Source organism: Microcebus murinus, chromosome 11 (assembly GCF_040939455.1).
Source record: "Microcebus murinus isolate Inina chromosome 11, M.murinus_Inina_mat1.0, whole genome shotgun sequence".
Classification (NCBI taxonomy): domain Eukaryota; kingdom Metazoa; phylum Chordata; class Mammalia; order Primates; family Cheirogaleidae; genus Microcebus; species Microcebus murinus.
In genome coordinates, this window is record NC_134114.1 from 102,521,609 (window position 1) to 102,541,041 (window position 19,433).

The window sequence follows — 19,433 nt, forward strand, 5'->3', positions numbered from 1 at the left end:
TAGCAAGAGTCTGAGGTGTCTCTGAGCCCTGTGCCCTGTGGGGGCGGGGCGGGGGGGAGGAGGAGGAGGAGGAGGAGGAGGTGGGAAGGGCCGGGGCCTGCAGTCCTGTTCCCGGGGTGGCACGGCAAGTGGCTTCTTCCACAGGCTGCTTGGCCTGGGCTCCCTGCACCTGGGCCTTTCGAGGACCGGCCCTGTGCTTGCCAACACTTCCTGCAGGGACCCAGAGCTGGGAGGTGGCATCTCTCAGCCCTGGGTCGGGCAGAGCCCCAGCGGGCCATGCCCACAACCTCTCTCAGCACCGGTCCCCCAGAAGGCTCCTTTGGGACCAGGATTCTCTTGCGGTGACTCTTTAAGGTCTGGCCCCTGGATGGAGGGGCACCAGGAGTAGAGGAGCAGGAAGGGGAAGGGGGTGGCCATGCGAGGGGACACTTTGAGGCCAAGTCCCAGCTTCAGCCTGATCCTCCTGGGAACCCCGCTCTGAGACAAGGAGCCGGGCTTCGCATTCCCACAGCAGCCAGTCGTGGGCTGAGGACACCTGGGGCGTTGGGAACTCCCTGGCTTCTCCTCATTAGTTTAACATCTAGAGCTGCTTGGGAATCGCGCCGCCACACACACCCGAGTGCAGGTGTCTTCCGCACAGACTGCGGGCCTCGCTCTTCTGAATGCCGCTAGCTCGCCACCCACCCACGGGTGAACCTGGTCAGGGTGCTTTCTCTCAGGGGCAGACTCTTTTCCGGGCGGGCTACCGGTGTCTCTGTTTGCTCGTTTCTTTCTTCCATTTCGGGAAAGTCTTCCTTGCTGGGTGTGGAAATCTCCTATGCCTTCCCTCGCCTATTCTGTCAGCTTTAAAATTCTCCTTCAGTTGCCACCCTCACAGATGGATTAGGAAACTCTTTCCGGTGCACTCATTAGTGAAATGACCTCCAGGAAGCTGGAATCCAATATCTAATGGCCGATTTTTAGCGAGTCCACACGCCAGGGTGGTCGGGGTCCAAAGCAGCCCCGGCCAGGCCCAGGCCCCTTGGACTGGGCCACAGGAGGACACGGAGGAGGGTCCCGGCCCCCACGAAGCGGTGCCGGCAGTTCTCCACGGGCTTGGGCGTTTTCCAGAGGTAGGAGATGGAGGGGACTGATTTCTTCAGCGCCCCCCAAACCACGCCACCCCACCCCACCCATGGGACACATCCCCAGAGAGACACGCCCCATACACTGGCTGTGCCCCAGCCCTGGCCCGGGGGAATAGGCGGCAGCCCACCCACAGGGCGAGGGGGGGCGCAGCTGAAAGGGGTTGTGGGGGAGGGCGGCCCCTGGCTGGGGTCAAAGGGCGAGCGTCCCGCGCGTGCGCAGTCAGCGGCAGCGACGCGCTGGGGGTGGGCAGCGGGTAGGTGAAGGAGGCCGGGCGAGGAGACGAGGGGGGCTGGGAGGGCTCCACCTTGGCGAGTCCAGCCGTGGAGGCGCATCTTGTGTGAGTGTGAGTGAGTGTGAGTGTGTGTGTGTGTGTATAGAGAGACAGCCCCCCGCCCCGCCCCGCCCATCACCCCCGTCCCTGGCAGCCCGCGGGACCCGGCCGGCCCGGCCCCGCCCGGCGCGGGGCCTGGGGCGGGAGGCGGCGGCGGGGAAGCGCAGAGAGGCTCGGCTTCTCGAGCGGGGCAGGGGCGCCCTCCGCCGCCGTCTAGGGCCACACCACCCTGAACGCCCCCGATCTCGTCTGGTCTCGGAAGCTAAGCAGGGTCGGGCCTGGTTAGTACTTGGATGGGAGACCGCCTGGGAATACCGGGTGCCACAGGCTGCTGCTTTTTTTTTTTTTTTTTTTTCTTGCCTCTTGTTCTGTCCCCTTTCTGGGAGCGAGGCGGCGGCCCGGGGTGGGGGTCACCCCCACCCTCAGCGCCCGCGCGGTGCCTGGCGCCCCAGCCCGCACCGTGGGGCCTCCTCTTGTCCCAAGCCGCGACACCGCCGCCACGCGGCAGCATGCGTGGCATCTGGACTGTCAGGTCTCAGACCAAAGGTCTGCTCTGTGGGAACCGACACGCTGGAGGAAACCTTGAGAGTCTGAGAGGGGAGGGAGTTCCAGAAGAAGGCCAGGATGTCATTTTGAGGGAGTATGTGACCAGAACTCGTCCCGTTGCTTTTGGGGTTCTATGGGCTACACGCAGGAATCTTTGGTGGTGGCACCTGATGTTGGGGGATCCGGAGTCACACCCAGACCTGCTCCACAGGCCTCCTTTTACTTTTCTCTTCGGATTCATTATTTTTAAAAAGTGTCTCTTACCTCTAGGATTGCATTTTCTTTTCTCTCTCTTTTCAAGCAGATGATGGGAGTACAAGTATTCAGGTGACATGTGTTGCCCGTGCCGCCCTCCCCCCTGTGTTCTTTTTTTTTTTTTTTTGAGACAGAGTCTCGTTTTGCTGCCCAGGCTAGAGTGAGTGCCATGGCGTCAGCCTAGCTCACAGCAACCTCAATCTCCGGGCTCAAGCAATCCTGCTGCCTCAGCCTCCCGAGTAGTTGGGACTACAGGCATGCACCACCACGCCCGGCTGTGTTTTTCTATATATATTAGTTGGCCAATTAATTTCTTTCTATTTTTAGTAGAGACGGGGTCTCGCTCTTGCTCAGGCTGGTTTCGAACTCCTGACCTGGAGCAATCCGCCCGCCTCGGCCTCCCAGAGAGCTAGGATTACAGGCGTGAGCCACCGCGCCCGGCCCCCCCTGTGTTCTTATTCATATACCTCTCATGTTGTTCCAGCGTATTGTGGGGGTACCAATGTTAAGGTCGGGTGCCTTGCCCTCTCCAAGCCTCCCCCCTCGGGTCAGAGCTTCAAGTGCGCCCATCCCCCAGTCGGTGCGCACCCACCCCATGCCTAATGGATGTGTATGCCCCTCCCCTCCCCCCACCCGCCCGCCCGACACCCACCCGATGAAGGTGATTCCTCTCTGTCCACTTAGGCGTCCATCCGTTCGTACCAATTTGCTGGTGAGCGCGCTCACGTGGTGCTCGTGTGTCCATTCTTGGGATACTTGGCTTCCTGGAACGGGTTCCAGCTCTGGCCAGGAGAACACGAGAGGCGCCCTCTCACCGCTGCTCCTCACAGCCGAATGGCACTCCGTGGTGTCCACGCGCCACATTTTATTGATGCACTCCTGGATGGATGGGCACTCGGGTCGCTTCCACGTCTTTGGGATTGTGAATTGTGCCCTAACTGTAACCCTAACCCTTACCCAGCCCGTCTCCTCTGCCCCTGCCTGACGCACTCCTCCCCGGCCAGGCCCGTCACTGTCCTGGGCCCCCGCCTGACCGGCTCCTCCCCGCCCGGCCGGTCACCGTCCTCTGCCCCTGCCTGACACGCTCCTTCCCGCCCGGCCTCTCACCGTCCTCGGCCCCTGCCTGACCGGCTCCTCCGTCGCCTGGGCCTTCCAAGGGCTTGGTGTGGACGCTGCTTCCAGGAAGCCCTCCGGAAACCCGGCAGCAGGGTGGCCGCAGCAGTCTCCAGCAGCCGTCCCTAAGTCGCGTGAGTGCGGGGGACGTGCCCCCGCTGTGCCGCGGGGGCCCAGCCTGGTGTCTTCCCTGAGGCCCTGCGGCTGCCGGCTGGGCTGCCGCTCCCCGCAAGGGGAGAGCCGCGGAGGTGGGGACCGCCTCCTGATGGGGACGTACACGCAGCTCTCCACGTCGGATTCCGGGGCTCTCTGTCCTGCCCGAAGGCCCAGCTGGCCTGCGGGTCCTTAGAGTGGCAAAAACCTCCGAAAACTGAGACTGAGGGTCCGGTGGGTGTCTGCACTTTTGTGCTGGGCACCCCAGGGAGGCCCGGGGGCTGGCTGGACAACGTGGTCTGCTGGGCGGGGGGGGGGGGGGGGGGGGGGTTGGAGGAGCAACTGATGCCCTTTGCACTTTGGGTAGCAAGAGTCTGAGGTGTCTCTGAGCCCTGTGCCCTGTGGGGGCGGGGCGGGGGGGAGGAGGAGGAGGAGGAGGAGGAGGTGGGAAGGGCCGGGGCCTGCAGTCCTGTTCCCGGGGTGGCACGGCAAGTGGCTTCTTCCACAGGCTGCTTGGCCTGGGCTCCCTGCACCTGGGCCTTTGGAGGACCGGCCCTGTGCTTGCCAACACTTCCTGCAGGGACCCAGAGCTGGGAGGTGGCATCTCTCAGCCCTGGGTCGGGCAGAGCCCCAGCGGGCCATGCCCACAACCTCTCTCAGCACCGGTCCCCCAGAAGGCTCCTTTGGGACCAGGATTCTCTTGCGGTGACTCTTTAAGGTCTGGCCCCTGGATGGAGGGGCACCAGGAGTAGAGGAGCAGGAAGGGGAAGGGGGTGGCCATGCGAGGGGACACTTTGAGGCCAAGTCCCAGCTTCAGCCTGATCCTCCTGGGAACCCCGCTCTGAGACAAGGAGCCGGGCTTCGCATTCCCACAGCAGCCAGTCGTGGGCTGAGGACACCTGGGGCGTTGGGAACTCCCTGGCTTCTCCTTGGTTTAACATCTAGAGCTGCTTGTGAATCGCGCCGCCACACACACCCGAGTGCAGGTGTCTTCCGCACAGACTGCGGGCCTCGCTCTTCTGAATGCCGCTAGCTCGCCACCCACCCACGGGTGAACCTGGTCAGGGTGCTTTCTCTCAGGGGCAGACTCTTTTCCGGGCGGGCTACCGGTGTCTCTGTTTGCTCGTTTCTTTCTTCCATTTCGGGAAAGTCTTCCTTGCTGGGTGTGGAAATCTCCTATGCCTTCCCTCGCCTATTCTGTCAGCTTTAAAATTCTCCTTCAGTTGCCACCCTCACAGATGGATTAGGAAACTCTTTCCGGTGCACTCATTAGTGAAATGACCTCCAGGAAGCTGGAATCCAATATCTAATGGCCGATTTTTAGCGAGTCCACACGCCAGGGTGGTCGGGGTCCAAAGCAGCCCCGGCCAGGCCCAGGCCCCTTGGACTGGGCCACAGGAGGACACGGAGGAGGGTCCCGGCCCCCACGAAGCGGTGCCGGCAGTTCTCCACGGGCTTGGGCGTTTTCCAGAGGTAGGAGATGGAGGGGACTGATTTCTTCAGCGCCCCCCAAACCACGCCACCCCACCCCACCCATGGGACACATCCCCAGAGAGAGACGCCCCATACACTGGCTGTGCCCCAGCCCTGGCCCGGGGGAATAGGCGGCAGCCCACCCACAGGGCGAGGGGGGGCGCAGCTGAAAGGGGTTGTGGGGGAGGGCGGCCCCTGGCTGGGGTCAAAGGGCGAGCGTCCCGCGCGTGCGCAGTCAGCGGCAGCGACGCGCTGGGGGTGGGCAGCGGGTAGGTGAAGGAGGCCGGGCGAGGAGACGAGGGGGGCTGGGAGGGCTCCACCTTGGCGAGTCCAGCCGTGGAGGCGCATCTTGTGTGAGTGTGAGTGAGTGTGAGTGTGTGTGTGTGTGTATAGAGAGACAGCCCCCCGCCCCGCCCCGCCCATCACCCCCGTCCCTGGCAGCCCGCGGGACCCGGCCGGCCCGGCCCCGCCCGGCGCGGGGCCTGGGGCGGGAGGCGGCGGCGGGGAAGCGCAGAGAGGCTCGGCTTCTCGAGCGGGGCAGGGGCGCCCTCCGCCGCCGTCTAGGGCCACACCACCCTGAACGCCCCCGATCTCGTCTGGTCTCGGAAGCTAAGCAGGGTCGGGCCTGGTTAGTACTTGGATGGGAGACCGCCTGGGAATACCGGGTGCCACAGGCTGCTGCTTTTTTTTTTTTTTTTTCTTGCCTCTTGTTCTGTCCCCTTTCTGGGAGCGAGGCGGCGGCCCGGGGTGGGGGTCACCCCCACCCTCAGCGCCCGCGCGGTGCCTGGCGCCCCAGCCCGCACCGTGGGGCCTCCTCTTGTCCCAAGCCGCGACACCGCCGCCACGCGGCAGCATGCGTGGCATCTGGACTGTCAGGTCTCAGACCAAAGGTCTGCTCTGTGGGAACCGACACGCTGGAGGAAACCTTGAGAGTCTGAGAGGGGAGGGAGTTCCAGAAGAAGGCCAGGATGTCATTTTGAGGGAGTATGTGACCAGAACTCGTCCCGTTGCTTTTGGGGTTCTATGGGCTACACGCAGGAATCTTTGGTGGTGGCACCTGATGTTGGGGGATCCGGAGTCACACCCAGACCTGCTCCACAGGCCTCCTTTTACTTTTCTCTTCGGATTCATTATTTTTAAAAAGTGTCTCTTACCTCTAGGATTGCATTTTCTTTTCTCTCTCTTTTCAAGCAGATGATGGGAGTACAAGTATTCAGGTGACATGTGTTGCCCGTGCCGCCCTCCCCCCTGTGTTCTTTTTTTTTTTTTTTTGAGACAGAGTCTCGTTTTGCTGCCCAGGCTAGAGTGAGTGCCATGGCGTCAGCCTAGCTCACAGCAACCTCAATCTCCGGGCTCAAGCAATCCTGCTGCCTCAGCCTCCCGAGTAGTTGGGACTACAGGCATGCACCACCACGCCCGGCTGTGTTTTTCTATATATATTAGTTGGCCAATTAATTTCTTTCTATTTTTAGTAGAGACGGGGTCTCGCTCTTGCTCAGGCTGGTTTCGAACTCCTGACCTGGAGCAATCCGCCCGCCTCGGCCTCCCAGAGAGCTAGGATTACAGGCGTGAGCCACCGCGCCCGGCCCCCCCTGTGTTCTTATTCATATACCTCTCATGTTGTTCCAGCGTATTGTGGGGGTACCAATGTTAAGGTCGGGTGCCTTGCCCTCTCCAAGCCTCCCCCCTCGGGTCAGAGCTTCAAGTGCGCCCATCCCCTAGTCGGTGCGCACCCACCCCATGCCTAATGGATGTGTATGCCCCTCCCCTCCCCCCACCCGCCCGCCCGACACCCACCCGATGAAGGTGATTCCTCTCTGTCCACTTAGGCGTCCATCCGTTCGTACCAATTTGCTGGTGAGCGCGCTCACGTGGTGCTCGTGTGTCCATTCTTGGGATACTTGGCTTCCTGGAACGGGTTCCAGCTCTGGCCAGGAGAACACGAGAGGCGCCCTCTCACCGCTGCTCCTCACAGCCGAATGGCACTCCGTGGTGTCCACGCGCCACATTTTATTGATGCACTCCTGGATGGATGGGCACTCGGGTCGCTTCCACGTCTTTGGGATTGTGAATTGTGCCCTAACTGTAACCCTAACCCTTACCCAGCCCGTCTCCTCTGCCCCTGCCTGACGCACTCCTCCCCGGCCAGGCCCGTCACTGTCCTGGGCCCCCGCCTGACCGGCTCCTCCCCGCCCGGCCGGTCACCGTCCTCTGCCCCTGCCTGACACGCTCCTTCCCGCCCGGCCTCTCACCGTCCTCGGCCCCTGCCTGACCGGCTCCTCCGTCGCCTGGGCCTTCCAAGGGCTTGGTGTGGACGCTGCTTCCAGGAAGCCCTCCAGAAACCCGGCAGCAGGGTGGCCGCAGCAGTCTCCAGCAGCCGTCCCTAAGTCGCGTGAGTGCGGGGGACGTGCCCCCGCTGTGCCGCGGGGGCCCAGCCTGGTGTCTTCCCTGAGGCCCTGCGGCTGCCGGCTGGGCTGCCGCTCCCCGCAAGGGGAGAGCCGCGGAGGTGGGGACCGCCTCCTGATGGGGACGTACACGCAGCTCTCCACGTCGGATTCCGGGGCTCTCTGTCCTGCCCGAAGGCCCAGCTGGCCTGCGGGTCCTTAGAGTGGCAAAAACCTCCGAAAACTGAGACTGAGGGTCCGGTGGGTGTCTGCACTTTTGTGCTGGGCACCCCAGGGAGGCCCGGGGGCTGGCTGGACAACGTGGTCTGCTGGGCGGGGGGGGGGGGTTGGAGGAGCAACTGATGCCCTTTGCACTTTGGGTAGCAAGAGTCTGAGGTGTCTCTGAGCCCTGTGCCCTGTGGGGGCGGGGCGGGGGGGAGGAGGAGGAGGAGGAGGAGGAGGTGGGAAGGGCCGGGGCCTGCAGTCCTGTTCCCGGGGTGGCACGGCAAGTGGCTTCTTCCACAGGCTGCTTGGCCTGGGCTCCCTGCACCTGGGCCTTTCGAGGACCGGCCCTGTGCTTGCCAACACTTCCTGCAGGGACCCAGAGCTGGGAGGTGGCATCTCTCAGCCCTGGGTCGGGCAGAGCCCCAGCGGGCCATGCCCACAACCTCTCTCAGCACCGGTCCCCCAGAAGGCTCCTTTGGGACCAGGATTCTCTTGCGGTGACTCTTTAAGGTCTGGCCCCTGGATGGAGGGGCACCAGGAGTAGAGGAGCAGGAAGGGGAAGGGGGTGGCCATGCGAGGGGACACTTTGAGGCCAAGTCCCAGCTTCAGCCTGATCCTCCTGGGAACCCCGCTCTGAGACAAGGAGCCGGGCTTCGCATTCCCACAGCAGCCAGTCGTGGGCTGAGGACACCTGGGGCGTTGGGAACTCCCTGGCTTCTCCTTGGTTTAACATCTAGAGCTGCTTGTGAATCGCGCCGCCACACACACCCGAGTGCAGGTGTCTTCCGCACAGACTGCGGGCCTCGCTCTTCTGAATGCCGCTAGCTCGCCACCCACCCACGGGTGAACCTGGTCAGGGTGCTTTCTCTCGGGGGCAGACTCTTTTCCGGGCGGGCTACCGGTGTCTCTGTTTGCTCGTTTCTTTCTTCCATTTCGGGAAAGGCTTCCTTGCTGGGTGTGGAAATCTCCTATGCCTTCCCTCGCCTATTCTGTCAGCTTTAAAATTCTCCTTCAGTTGCCACCCTCACAGATGGATTAGGAAACTCTTTCCGGTGCACTCATTAGTGAAATGACCTCCAGGAAGCTGGAATCCAATATCTAATGGCCGATTTTTAGCGAGTCCACACGCCAGGGTGGTCGGGGTCCAAAGCAGCCCCGGCCAGGCCCAGGCCCCTTGGACTGGGCCACAGGAGGACACGGAGGAGGGTCCCGGCCCCCACGAAGCGGTGCCGGCAGTTCTCCACGGGCTTGGGCGTTTTCCAGAGGTAGGAGATGGAGGGGACTGATTTCTTCAGCGCCCCCCAAACCACGCCACCCCACCCCACCCATGGGACACATCCCCAGAGAGAGACGCCCCATACACTGGCTGTGCCCCAGCCCTGGCCCGGGGGAATAGGCGGCAGCCCACCCACAGGGCGAGGGGGGGCGCAGCTGAAAGGGGTTGTGGGGGAGGGCGGCCCCTGGCTGGGGTCAAAGGGCGAGCGTCCCGCGCGTGCGCAGTCAGCGGCAGCGACGCGCTGGGGGTGGGCAGCGGGTAGGTGAAGGAGGCCGGGCGAGGAGACGAGGGGGGCTGGGAGGGCTCCACCTTGGCGAGTCCAGCCGTGGAGGCGCATCTTGTGTGAGTGTGAGTGAGTGTGAGTGTGTGTGTGTGTGTATAGAGAGACAGCCCCCCGCCCCGCCCCGCCCATCACCCCCGTCCCTGGCAGCCCGCGGGACCCGGCCGGCCCGGCCCCGCCCGGCGCGGGGCCTGGGGCGGGAGGCGGCGGCGGGGAAGCGCAGAGAGGCTCGGCTTCTCGAGCGGGGCAGGGGCGCCCTCCGCCGCCGTCTAGGGCCACACCACCCTGAACGCCCCCGATCTCGTCTGGTCTCGGAAGCTAAGCAGGGTCGGGCCTGGTTAGTACTTGGATGGGAGACCGCCTGGGAATACCGGGTGCCACAGGCTGCTGCTTTTTTTTTTTTTTTTTCTTGCCTCTTGTTCTGTCCCCTTTCTGGGAGCGAGGCGGCGGCCCGGGGTGGGGGTCACCCCCACCCTCAGCGCCCGCGCGGTGCCTGGCGCCCCAGCCCGCACCGTGGGGCCTCCTCTTGTCCCAAGCCGCGACACCGCCGCCACGCGGCAGCATGCGTGGCATCTGGACTGTCAGGTCTCAGACCAAAGGTCTGCTCTGTGGGAACCGACACGCTGGAGGAAACCTTGAGAGTCTGAGAGGGGAGGGAGTTCCAGAAGAAGGCCAGGATGTCATTTTGAGGGAGTATGTGACCAGAACTCGTCCCGTTGCTTTTGGGGTTCTATGGGCTACACGCAGGAATCTTTGGTGGTGGCACCTGATGTTGGGGGATCCGGAGTCACACCCAGACCTGCTCCACAGGCCTCCTTTTACTTTTCTCTTCGGATTCATTATTTTTAAAAAGTGTCTCTTACCTCTAGGATTGCATTTTCTTTTCTCTCTCTTTTCAAGCAGATGATGGGAGTACAAGTATTCAGGTGACATGTGTTGCCCGTGCCGCCCTCCCCCCTGTGTTCTTTTTTTTTTTTTTTTGAGACAGAGTCTCGTTTTGCTGCCCAGGCTAGAGTGAGTGCCATGGCGTCAGCCTAGCTCACAGCAACCTCAATCTCCGGGCTCAAGCAATCCTGCTGCCTCAGCCTCCCGAGTAGTTGGGACTACAGGCATGCACCACCACGCCCGGCTGTGTTTTTCTATATATATTAGTTGGCCAATTAATTTCTTTCTATTTTTAGTAGAGACGGGGTCTCGCTCTTGCTCAGGCTGGTTTCGAACTCCTGACCTGGAGCAATCCGCCCGCCTCGGCCTCCCAGAGAGCTAGGATTACAGGCGTGAGCCACCGCGCCCGGCCCCCCCTGTGTTCTTATTCATATACCTCTCATGTTGTTCCAGCGTATTGTGGGGGTACCAATGTTAAGGTCGGGTGCCTTGCCCTCTCCAAGCCTCCCCCCTCGGGTCAGAGCTTCAAGTGCGCCCATCCCCTAGTCGGTGCGCACCCACCCCATGCCTAATGGATGTGTATGCCCCTCCCCTCCCCCCACCCGCCCGCCCGACACCCACCCGATGAAGGTGATTCCTCTCTGTCCACTTAGGCGTCCATCCGTTCGTACCAATTTGCTGGTGAGCGCGCTCACGTGGTGCTCGTGTGTCCATTCTTGGGATACTTGGCTTCCTGGAACGGGTTCCAGCTCTGGCCAGGAGAACACGAGAGGCGCCCTCTCACCGCTGCTCCTCACAGCCGAATGGCACTCCGTGGTGTCCACGCGCCACATTTTATTGATGCACTCCTGGATGGATGGGCACTCGGGTCGCTTCCACGTCTTTGGGATTGTGAATTGTGCCCTAACTGTAACCCTAACCCTTACCCAGCCCGTCTCCTCTGCCCCTGCCTGACGCACTCCTCCCCGGCCAGGCCCGTCACTGTCCTGGGCCCCCGCCTGACCGGCTCCTCCCCGCCCGGCCGGTCACCGTCCTCTGCCCCTGCCTGACACGCTCCTTCCCGCCCGGCCTCTCACCGTCCTCGGCCCCTGCCTGACCGGCTCCTCCGTCGCCTGGGCCTTCCAAGGGCTTGGTGTGGACGCTGCTTCCAGGAAGCCCTCCAGAAACCCGGCAGCAGGGTGGCCGCAGCAGTCTCCAGCAGCCGTCCCTAAGTCGCGTGAGTGCGGGGGACGTGCCCCCGCTGTGCCGCGGGGGCCCAGCCTGGTGTCTTCCCTGAGGCCCTGCGGCTGCCGGCTGGGCTGCCGCTCCCCGCAAGGGGAGAGCCGCGGAGGTGGGGACCGCCTCCTGATGGGGACGTACACGCAGCTCTCCACGTCGGATTCCGGGGCTCTCTGTCCTGCCCGAAGGCCCAGCTGGCCTGCGGGTCCTTAGAGTGGCAAAAACCTCCGAAAACTGAGACTGAGGGTCCGGTGGGTGTCTGCACTTTTGTGCTGGGCACCCCAGGGAGGCCCGGGGGCTGGCTGGACAACGTGGTCTGCTGGGCGGGGGGGGGGGGTTGGAGGAGCAACTGATGCCCTTTGCACTTTGGGTAGCAAGAGTCTGAGGTGTCTCTGAGCCCTGTGCCCTGTGGGGGCGGGGCGGGGGGGAGGAGGAGGAGGAGGAGGAGGAGGTGGGAAGGGCCGGGGCCTGCAGTCCTGTTCCCGGGGTGGCACGGCAAGTGGCTTCTTCCACAGGCTGCTTGGCCTGGGCTCCCTGCACCTGGGCCTTTCGAGGACCGGCCCTGTGCTTGCCAACACTTCCTGCAGGGACCCAGAGCTGGGAGGTGGCATCTCTCAGCCCTGGGTCGGGCAGAGCCCCAGCGGGCCATGCCCACAACCTCTCTCAGCACCGGTCCCCCAGAAGGCTCCTTTGGGACCAGGATTCTCTTGCGGTGACTCTTTAAGGTCTGGCCCCTGGATGGAGGGGCACCAGGAGTAGAGGAGCAGGAAGGGGAAGGGGGTGGCCATGCGAGGGGACACTTTGAGGCCAAGTCCCAGCTTCAGCCTGATCCTCCTGGGAACCCCGCTCTGAGACAAGGAGCCGGGCTTCGCATTCCCACAGCAGCCAGTCGTGGGCTGAGGACACCTGGGGCGTTGGGAACTCCCTGGCTTCTCCTTGGTTTAACATCTAGAGCTGCTTGTGAATCGCGCCGCCACACACACCCGAGTGCAGGTGTCTTCCGCACAGACTGCGGGCCTCGCTCTTCTGAATGCCGCTAGCTCGCCACCCACCCACGGGTGAACCTGGTCAGGGTGCTTTCTCTCGGGGGCAGACTCTTTTCCGGGCGGGCTACCGGTGTCTCTGTTTGCTCGTTTCTTTCTTCCATTTCGGGAAAGGCTTCCTTGCTGGGTGTGGAAATCTCCTATGCCTTCCCTCGCCTATTCTGTCAGCTTTAAAATTCTCCTTCAGTTGCCACCCTCACAGATGGATTAGGAAACTCTTTCCGGTGCACTCATTAGTGAAATGACCTCCAGGAAGCTGGAATCCAATATCTAATGGCCGATTTTTAGCGAGTCCACACGCCAGGGTGGTCGGGGTCCAAAGCAGCCCCGGCCAGGCCCAGGCCCCTTGGACTGGGCCACAGGAGGACACGGAGGAGGGTCCCGGCCCCCACGAAGCGGTGCCGGCAGTTCTCCACGGGCTTGGGCGTTTTCCAGAGGTAGGAGATGGAGGGGACTGATTTCTTCAGCGCCCCCCAAACCACGCCACCCCACCCCACCCATGGGACACATCCCCAGAGAGAGACGCCCCATACACTGGCTGTGCCCCAGCCCTGGCCCGGGGGAATAGGCGGCAGCCCACCCACAGGGCGAGGGGGGGCGCAGCTGAAAGGGGTTGTGGGGGAGGGCGGCCCCTGGCTGGGGTCAAAGGGCGAGCGTCCCGCGCGTGCGCAGTCAGCGGCAGCGACGCGCTGGGGGTGGGCAGCGGGTAGGTGAAGGAGGCCGGGCGAGGAGACGAGGGGGGCTGGGAGGGCTCCACCTTGGCGAGTCCAGCCGTGGAGGCGCATCTTGTGTGAGTGTGAGTGAGTGTGAGTGTGTGTGTGTGTGTATAGAGAGACAGCCCCCCGCCCCGCCCCGCCCATCACCCCCGTCCCTGGCAGCCCGCGGGACCCGGCCGGCCCGGCCCCGCCCGGCGCGGGGCCTGGGGCGGGAGGCGGCGGCGGGGAAGCGCAGAGAGGCTCGGCTTCTCGAGCGGGGCAGGGGCGCCCTCCGCCGCCGTCTAGGGCCACACCACCCTGAACGCCCCCGATCTCGTCTGGTCTCGGAAGCTAAGCAGGGTCGGGCCTGGTTAGTACTTGGATGGGAGACCGCCTGGGAATACCGGGTGCCACAGGCTGCTGCTTTTTTTTTTTTTTTTTTTCTTGCCTCTTGTTCTGTCCCCTTTCTGGGAGCGAGGCGGCGGCCCGGGGTGGGGGTCACCCCCACCCTCAGCGCCCGCGCGGTGCCTGGCGCCCCAGCCCGCACCGTGGGGCCTCCTCTTGTCCCAAGCCGCGACACCGCCGCCACGCGGCAGCATGCGTGGCATCTGGACTGTCAGGTCTCAGACCAAAGGTCTGCTCTGTGGGAACCGACACGCTGGAGGAAACCTTGAGAGTCTGAGAGGGGAGGGAGTTCCAGAAGAAGGCCAGGATGTCATTTTGAGGGAGTATGTGACCAGAACTCGTCCCGTTGCTTTTGGGGTTCTATGGGCTACACGCAGGAATCTTTGGTGGTGGCACCTGATGTTGGGGGATCCGGAGTCACACCCAGACCTGCTCCACAGGCCTCCTTTTACTTTTCTCTTCGGATTCATTATTTTTAAAAAGTGTCTCTTACCTCTAGGATTGCATTTTCTTTTCTCTCTCTTTTCAAGCAGATGATGGGAGTACAAGTATTCAGGTGACATGTGTTGCCCGTGCCGCCCTCCCCCCTGTGTTCTTTTTTTTTTTTTTTTGAGACAGAGTCTCGTTTTGCTGCCCAGGCTAGAGTGAGTGCCATGGCGTCAGCCTAGCTCACAGCAACCTCAATCTCCGGGCTCAAGCAATCCTGCTGCCTCAGCCTCCCGAGTAGTTGGGACTACAGGCATGCACCACCACGCCCGGCTGTGTTTTTCTATATATATTAGTTGGCCAATTAATTTCTTTCTATTTTTAGTAGAGACGGGGTCTCGCTCTTGCTCAGGCTGGTTTCGAACTCCTGACCTGGAGCAATCCGCCCGCCTCGGCCTCCCAGAGAGCTAGGATTACAGGCGTGAGCCACCGCGCCCGGCCCCCCCTGTGTTCTTATTCATATACCTCTCATGTTGTTCCAGCGTATTGTGGGGGTACCAATGTTAAGGTCGGGTGCCTTGCCCTCTCCAAGCCTCCCCCCTCGGGTCAGAGCTTCAAGTGCGCCCATCCCCCAGTCGGTGCGCACCCACCCCATGCCTAATGGATGTGTATGCCCCTCCCCTCCCCCCACCCGCCCGCCCGACACCCACCCGATGAAGGTGATTCCTCTCTGTCCACTTAGGCGTCCATCCGTTCGTACCAATTTGCTGGTGAGCGCGCTCACGTGGTGCTCGTGTGTCCATTCTTGGGATACTTGGCTTCCTGGAACGGGTTCCAGCTCTGGCCAGGAGAACACGAGAGGCGCCCTCTCACCGCTGCTCCTCACAGCCGAATGGCACTCCGTGGTGTCCACGCGCCACATTTTATTGATGCACTCCTGGATGGATGGGCACTCGGGTCGCTTCCACGTCTTTGGGATTGTGAATTGTGCCCTAACTGTAACCCTAACCCTTACCCAGCCCGTCTCCTCTGCCCCTGCCTGACGCACTCCTCCCCGGCCAGGCCCGTCACTGTCCTGGGCCCCCGCCTGACCGGCTCCTCCCCGCCCGGCCGGTCACCGTCCTCTGCCCCTGCCTGACACGCTCCTTCCCGCCCGGCCTCTCACCGTCCTCGGCCCCTGCCTGACCGGCTCCTCCGTCGCCTGGGCCTTCCAAGGGCTTGGTGTGGACGCTGCTTCCAGGAAGCCCTCCAGAAACCCGGCAGCAGGGTGGCCGCAGCAGTCTCCAGCAGCCGTCCCTAAGTCGCGTGAGTGCGGGGGACGTGCCCCCGCTGTGCCGCGGGGGCCCAGCCTGGTGTCTTCCCTGAGGCCCTGCGGCTGCCGGCTGGGCTGCCGCTCCCCGCAAGGGGAGAGCCGCGGAGGTGGGGACCGCCTCCTGATGGGGACGTACACGCAGCTCTCCACGTCGGATTCCGGGGCTCTCTGTCCTGCCCGAAGGCCCAGCTGGCCTGCGGGTCCTTAGAGTGGCAAAAACCTCCGAAAACTGAGACTGAGGGTCCGGTGGGTGTCTGCACTTTTGTGCTGGGCACCCCAGGGAGGCCCGGGGGCTGGCTGGACAACGTGGTCTGCTGGGCGGGGGGGGGGGGGTTGGAGGAGCAACTGATGCCCTTTGCACTTTGGGTAGCAAGAGTCTGAGGTGTCTCTGAGCCCTGTGCCCTGTGGGGGCGGGGCGGGGGGGAGGAGGAGGAGGAGGAGGAGGAGGTGGGAAGGGCCGGGGCCTGCAGTCCTGTTCCCGGGGTGGCACGGCAAGTGGCTTCTTCCACAGGCTGCTTGGCCTGGGCTCCCTGCACCTGGGCCTTTCGAGGACCGGCCCTGTGCTTGCCAACACTTCCTGCAGGGACCCAGAGCTGGGAGGTGGCATCTCTCAGCCCTGGGTCGGGCAGAGCCCCAGCGGGCCATGCCCACAACCTCTCTCAGCACCGGTCCCCCAGAAGGCTCCTTTGGGACCAGGATTCTCTTGCGGTGACTCTTTAAGGTCTGGCCCCTGGATGGAGGGGCACCAGGAGTAGAGGAGCAGGAAGGGGAAGGGGGTGGCCATGCGAGGGGACACTTTGAGGCCAAGTCCCAGCTTCAGCCTGATCCTCCTGGGAACCCCGCTCTGAGACAAGGAGCCGGGCTTCGCATTCCCACAGCAGCCAGTCGTGGGCTGAGGACACCTGGGGCGTTGGGAACTCCCTGGCTTCTCCTTGGTTTAACATCTAGAGCTGCTTGTGAATCGCGCCGCCACACACACCCGAGTGCAGGTGTCTTCCGCACAGACTGCGGGCCTCGCTCTTCTGAATGCCGCTAGCTCGCCACCCACCCACGGGTGAACCTGGTCAGGGTGCTTTCTCTCGGGGGCAGACTCTTTTCCGGGCGGGCTACCGGTGTCTCTGTTTGCTCGTTTCTTTCTTCCATTTCGGGAAAGGCTTCCTTGCTGGGTGTGGAAATCTCCTATGCCTTCCCTCGCCTATTCTGTCAGCTTTAAAATTCTCCTTCAGTTGCCACCCTCACAGATGGATTAGGAAACTCTTTCCGGTGCACTCATTAGTGAAATGACCTCCAGGAAGCTGGAATCCAATATCTAATGGCCGATTTTTAGCGAGTCCACACGCCAGGGTGGTCGGGGTCCAAAGCAGCCCCGGCCAGGCCCAGGCCCCTTGGACTGGGCCACAGGAGGACACGGAGGAGGGTCCCGGCCCCCACGAAGCGGTGCCGGCAGTTCTCCACGGGCTTGGGCGTTTTCCAGAGGTAGGAGATGGAGGGGACTGATTTCTTCAGCGCCCCCCAAACCACGCCACCCCACCCCACCCATGGGACACATCCCCAGAGAGAGACGCCCCATACACTGGCTGTGCCCCAGCCCTGGCCCGGGGGAATAGGCGGCAGCCCACCCACAGGGCGAGGGGGGGCGCAGCTGAAAGGGGTTGTGGGGGAGGGCGGCCCCTGGCTGGGGTCAAAGGGCGAGCGTCCCGCGCGTGCGCAGTCAGCGGCAGCGACGCGCTGGGGGTGGGCAGCGGGTAGGTGAAGGAGGCCGGGCGAGGAGACGAGGGGGGCTGGGAGGGCTCCACCTTGGCGAGTCCAGCCGTGGAGGCGCATCTTGTGTGAGTGTGAGTGAGTGTGAGTGTGTGTGTGTGTGTATAGAGAGACAGCCCCCCGCCCCGCCCCGCCCATCACCCCCGTCCCTGGCAGCCCGCGGGACCCGGCCGGCCCGGCCCCGCCCGGCGCGGGGCCTGGGGCGGGAGGCGGCGGCGGGGAAGCGCAGAGAGGCTCGGCTTCTCGAGCGGGGCAGGGGCGCCCTCCGCCGCCGTCTAGGGCCACACCACCCTGAACGCCCCCGATCTCGTCTGGTCTCGGAAGCTAAGCAGGGTCGGGCCTGGTTAGTACTTGGATGGGAGACCGCCTGGGAATACCGGGTGCCACAGGCTGCTGCTTTTTTTTTTTTTTTTTTTCTTGCCTCTTGTTCTGTCCCCTTTCTGGGAGCGAGGCGGCGGCCCGGGGTGGGGGTCACCCCCACCCTCAGCGCCCGCGCGGTGCCTGGCGCCCCAGCCCGCACCGTGGGGCCTCCTCTTGTCCCAAGCCGCGACACCGCCGCCACGCGGCAGCATGCGTGGCATCTGGACTGTCAGGTCTCAGACCAAAGGTCTGCTCTGTGGGAACCGACACGCTGGAGGAAACCTTGAGAGTCTGAGAGGGGAGGGAGTTCCAGAAGAAGGCCAGGATGTCATTTTGAGGGAGTATGTGACCAGAACTCGTCCCGTTGCTTTTGGGGTTCTATGGGCTACACGCAGGAATCTTTGGTGGTGGCACCTGATGTTGGGGGATCCGGAGTCACACCCAGACCTGCTCCACAGGCCTCCTTTTACTTTTCTCTTCGGATTCATTATTTTTAAAAAGTGTCTCTTACCTCTAGGATTGCATTTTCTTTTCTCTCTCTTTTCAAGCAGATGATGGGAGTACAAGTATTCAGGTGACATGTGTTGCCCGTGCCGCCCTCCCCCCTGTGTTCTTTTTTTTTTTTTTTTGAGACAGAGTCTCGTTTTGCTGCCCAGGCTAGAGTGAGTGCCATGGCGTCAGCCTAGCTCACAGCAACCTCAATCTCCGGGCTCAAGCAATCCTGCTGCCTCAGCCTCCCGAGTAGTTGGGACTACAGGCATGCACCACCACGCCCGGCTGTGTTTTTCTATATATATTAGTTGGCCAATTAATTTCTTTCTATTTTTAGTAGAGACGGGGTCTCGCTCTTGCTCAGGCTGGTTTCGAACTCCTGACCTGGAGCAATCCGCCCGCCTCGGCCTCCCAGAGAGCTAGGATTACAGGCGTGAGCCACCGCGCCCGGCCCCCCCTGTGTTCTTATTCATATACCTCTCATGTTGTTCCAGCGTATTGTGGGGGTACCAATGTTAAGGTCGGGTGCCTTGCCCTCTCCAAGCCTCCCCCCTCGGGTCAGAGCTTCAAGTGCGCCCATCCCCCAGTCGGTGCGCACCCACCCCATGCCTAATGGATGTGTATGCCCCTCCCCTCCCCCCACCCGCCCGCCCGACACCCACCCGATGAAGGTGATTCCTCTCTGTCCACTTAGGCGTCCATCCGTTCGTACCAATTTGCTGGTGAGCGCGCTCACGTGGTGCTCGTGTGTCCATTCTTGGGATACTTGGCTTCCTGGAACGGGTTCCAGCTCTGGCCAGGAGAACACGAGAGGCGCCCTCTCACCGCTGCTCCTCACAGCCGAATGGCACTCCGTGGTGTCCACGCGCCACATTTTATTGATGCACTCCTGGATGGATGGGCACTCGGGTCGCTTCCACGTCTTTGGGATTGTGAATTGTGCCCTAACTGTAACCCTAACCCTTACCCAGCCCGTCTCCTCTGCCCCTGCCTGACGCACTCCTCCCCGGCCAGGCCCGTCACTGTCCTGGGCCCCCGCCTGACCGGCTCCTCCCCGCCCGGCCGGTCACCGTCCTCTGCCCCTGCCTGACACGCTCCTTCCCGCCCGGCCTCTCACCGTCCTCGGCCCCTGCCTGACCGGCTCCTCCGTCGCCTGGGCCTTCCAAGGGCTTGGTGTGGACGCTGCTTCCAGGAAGCCCTCCAGAAACCCGGCAGCAGGGTGGCCGCAGCAGTCTCCAGCAGCCGTCCCTAAGTCGCGTGAGTGCGGGGGACGTGCCCCCGCTGTGCCGCGGGGGCCCAGCCTGGTGTCTTCCCTGAGGCCCTGCGGCTGCCGGCTGGGCTGCCGCTCCCCGCAAGGGGAGAGCCGCGGAGGTGGGGACCGCCTCCTGATGGGGACGTACACGCAGCTCTCCACGTCGGATTCCGGGGCTCTCTGTCCTGCCCGAAGGCCCAGCTGGCCTGCGGGTCCTTAGAGTGGCAAAAACCTCCGAAAACTGAGACTGAGGGTCCGGTGGGTGTCTGCACTTTTGTGCTGGGCACCCCAGGGAGGCCCGGGGGCTGGCTGGACAACGTGGTCTGCTGGGCGGGGGGGGGGGGGTTGGAGGAGCAACTGATGCCCTTTGCACTTTGGGTAGCAAGAGTCTGAGGTGTCTCTGAGCCCTGTGCCCTGTGG

General features: G+C 63.1%; 5 non-coding genes across 5 annotated transcripts; all 5 read left to right on the forward strand.

Annotated features, from left to right (window-relative positions):
• Positions 1–1,670: 1,670 nt before the first annotated feature.
• On the forward strand, positions 1,671–1,789 carry LOC142873852 (5S ribosomal RNA). Its single transcript, XR_012921825.1, has one exon. It is a non-coding gene; the product is annotated as a 5S ribosomal RNA (ribosomal RNA).
• A 3,768-nt stretch (positions 1,790–5,557) lies between these two features.
• On the forward strand, positions 5,558–5,676 carry LOC142873853 (5S ribosomal RNA). The gene has a single exon (XR_012921826.1). It is a non-coding gene; the product is annotated as a 5S ribosomal RNA (ribosomal RNA).
• Positions 5,677–9,431: 3,755 nt separating this feature from the next.
• On the forward strand, positions 9,432–9,550 carry LOC142873854 (5S ribosomal RNA). The gene has a single exon (XR_012921827.1). It is a non-coding gene; the product is annotated as a 5S ribosomal RNA (ribosomal RNA).
• A 3,755-nt stretch (positions 9,551–13,305) lies between these two features.
• On the forward strand, positions 13,306–13,424 carry LOC142873855 (5S ribosomal RNA). The gene has a single exon (XR_012921828.1). It is a non-coding gene; the product is annotated as a 5S ribosomal RNA (ribosomal RNA).
• Positions 13,425–17,182: 3,758 nt separating this feature from the next.
• Positions 17,183–17,301, forward strand: LOC142873856 (5S ribosomal RNA). The gene has a single exon (XR_012921829.1). It is a non-coding gene; the product is annotated as a 5S ribosomal RNA (ribosomal RNA).
• The last annotated feature ends 2,132 nt before the right edge of the window (positions 17,302–19,433 follow it).